At 42.4% G+C, this 3,481-nt stretch overlaps 1 pseudogene; it reads right to left on the reverse strand.

The window, feature by feature from the left end:
• Nucleotides 1–432: 432 nt before the first annotated feature.
• On the reverse strand, nt 433–941 carry LOC101827336 (annotated as a pseudogene).
• Nucleotides 942–3,481: the final 2,540 nt, after the last annotated feature.

Genomic DNA, 3,481 nt, shown 5'->3' on the forward strand with positions numbered 1-3,481 from the left:
AAGGAAGAGCTGAGGAAAGTGATGGGCAGTAACTGGGTAGGAGGAAGGAGGTCCATACTGAAGGAGAGGGAGAATAACACAAAAGATGCTTGAAAATGTCATTAGGAATCGCATTATTGTTTGTTTACCTCAAATTACATATAATATATTCGTGTGTGTGTGTGTGTGTGTGTGTGTACACACTTAAATGAAGCTAAAAACATTTGTGATTATCCTCAGGAGTCATGGAATATTTAGTAAAAACTCTGGGCATGAGAAAGTTGTTGGTCAGGCAAGTTTAAAACACTGCCCCTAGAAATCCAGACTTTGCAGTTGCCCTTGGTTCCTCCCAGAGACGAAGACAAGTCTGGGTTCATTCAACCCACCGTGTGTTCAAACACAGGACAGAGAGGATCTAAGCTGGATCTGACCTGAAAGTCTACTTCGTAAGGACTATCTTTCATATCTATGCAAGCTACTGAGAGAGGGAAGCATGTAGCTGCCCGACTCCAAAGCGCAGTGCTGTCTATAGTGTCTCCTCTTAAGAATGCTTCTGCTATTGTCTAGTTTATCTGCCACAACAGAGCCAAAAATTTCCATTCTTGCAGTAAACACCACACGCTCATACCACTGGTTTACAACTTCTAAGAAGAAATCCACATGTACAAAAAACCGAACAGGATGTTTGTCTATTACCACCTGAGGATAAAGTACGGAGGTGTTCCAGGCCTCAGGACCCCATCATGGTGACAGTGAATAAGTGTCTTATCCAGATCCAGCACCAAGATCATCTTCTTCACCTGGGCTAGTCGATTCCTGGACAGAGGAGATAAGGGAAGGATATCATATGGAACACTCTGATCCTGAATTATTCTGTGGATTTGCCTCCACAAAAGGTAAATAAAGACACTCCAGAGCTTGGCGTGCTAGTGTAGCCCCAGAAGACACTGGGTCTGCATCATCCAGATGACCCTGGTCCCGACACCCCCCCGCGCGACCCAGCTCCACCAGTCCCCTGGGGATAGCAGACAGCAGGAGAGGCTGCAGAGATGGACACGGAGTGAGTGGCTCAGAAAGCCACCCCTAGCGAAAGGGAAAGCCCGCTGAACCTTGAGCCGGGGAACTGGGGTGGGCAGCCCACAGAGTCCCACATGAGCGGGGAAAGTGTCTCCTATGACTTAGTGTCTTTGCATGGCCTGCAGGCCGAAACTGGTCTGGCTAGGACAGGGTCCTCTAAGATTAGGAGGGAAGGGGATGGAGAGTTGGGGGCAGGGGTAATGGGGGAGGGAGTAAGGGAGAAGGGAGGGAGGGAGATGGGAGGGGAAGGTGGAAGTGAAGGCTCAACTAGCCATATTATGCCACCAAGTAAACCCTCCAGTTCAAAGAAAGGGTTACATACTGTTGAGATGTACAGAGAACAGAGAGCCTTGGGAAACCCCAAGGATTGAAGGCTATTACCAAGGGTACTGGTTACTCTCCATAATCTATTGTTAAGGCCCTATTACAGAAAAGAACCCATATTGTTTATCATTGGAATGGAGAGATTGAGGTGTTCATGGTGCTAGAAGATACACCGCATCCTACCAGAGGAGAAAGATAATCATCAGTCTCATCCGGATACAAACCCTGGGACCTACACCAGTGACCTGCTGACGAGATACAAGATACACCGGTACAACAGTGACACAAACGTCATGGGAGTAGCCAGCACTTTTTTTTTTTTGGCCAGGAAGTTAGACTTATGGAATTTATTACAATCATAAGTTAGTGTCCCAAACTACTATATATTGTATGTAAAAACAGAAAAGCATCCAAAGTATCAAGGTGATGGACTGATTCATGTGCCCCTCAACTGTTGGAATGGACTTTCATTTCTACTGGTTTCCATCTGAAAACAGATACTCTCATAGAATTGGGATAAATATCCATTTTCCTTTCATGCCTGAGAGACTCTGTCAGTGATTAGAACTGATATGTCTAGTCTTCTTTCGTTTTCTCTTTCAGGCTTCTTGGATAGACCATAGATGATAAGTAATTGATGCTAGATTTTTAACATAATATTTTTCTACTAATTGTGTAATCTAGGAAAAGTAAAATTTGCTAGGCATTTTTTCTGTCTGAATTTCCTTATTTTAAATCTTGAAAGACACACCTCCCATATTAGGTGAATGCTTGAACTGAAATTAATAATATATACAGTGTGTATAAAATATTTGTAAAAACAGGAAACACAACAGCTGTCACCATTTCCCAGAGACAGCGTTTGAATTAAAGAACCAGCAGTTTTTATGAGCTTTAACATGATGAGATAGAACCTGACACTGCTAAACTGGTCAAGCACCTAAAACTATGAAGATCATGGGTGTGGGGGAAAATCTAATACTATTACTTTACTAAAGGGAAGCAGCAATGCAGTGACTCCTAATGCAGAAGAAAAGACAGAAAGATTCTAACAACCAAAGGTGATGGATGACTCCAAGGAAACAGTATCTTCCAGACACAACAGGAGTAATACACATATGAACTCAGAGACACTGTGGCAGTGTGTATGAGACCTTCACAGGGGGCTGGAGAGATGGCTCAGCCGCTAAAGGCTAGGTTCACAACCAAAAATATAAGAGGCCTGCACAGGTTCAAGCCAGAAGGATCCCAGCACTGCAAAAGAGAAGTGGACACAAGTTCCAACCCCAAACCTTGAAGCTATTAGCAATTGGTGCCAACAGAGAAGGGGAAAATAGGATTTTTCTTTTTCTTTTCTTTTCCATTTTTTTCAAAATGATATTTCTCTGTGTAGTCTTAGCTGTTCTGGAACTCACTGTGTAGATAAGGCTGGCCTTGATCTCACAAGGATCCACCTGCTTCTGCCTCCCAAGTGCTGAGATTAAAGGAATGTGCCACCACCACCTGGCTAAATTGGGTTTTTCAAAGGGAGTGTTACAGGGTATATCAGCCCCACTCTAGGGCAGGTCCCATGCCCAGGAGGATTTGACCAATATAAACAAATTTCATATGTGTGTTTTGTTTGTTTGTTTTAGGTGGACTTTGTTTTTGTTTTGGAGTTTTCGTTCTATTTTTTCCTGTTTTGATTTTTTAACTTATGTTTCTTGTTTATTCTTATTTGCATTTTCGCTTTTTTGAGAGAGAGAAAGAACATAAAATTGGGTGAATAAAGAAATGGAAGGAGTTGGGGGAGGAGAAACACATGATAAATTATATTGTATAAAAATAAATAAAATATTTCTCAAAATAACTGGAAAATAAAAAAATGCTCATTTTTAAACCCACAGGTAGGTATAGTTCCTGACTCTCACCAGAGAAGTTTCTCTTTGGATAAGAGACCATTACAGACAATTACAACAAGTCAAAATGCAAAGAACAGTGGTACATGTCATGACCTTCCTTAGTGGCTACACCTACAACAGAACTCCTGCCCCTAGGATTCAGAACACTACAGAACATGGTGGGGGAAGATCTCAAGAGCCAGAGCACCAAAAATCTCTGT

Source organism: Mesocricetus auratus, unplaced genomic scaffold, assembly GCF_017639785.1.
Source record: "Mesocricetus auratus isolate SY011 unplaced genomic scaffold, BCM_Maur_2.0 Super-Scaffold_100676, whole genome shotgun sequence".
NCBI classification, from domain to species: Eukaryota; Metazoa; Chordata; class Mammalia; order Rodentia; family Cricetidae; genus Mesocricetus; species Mesocricetus auratus.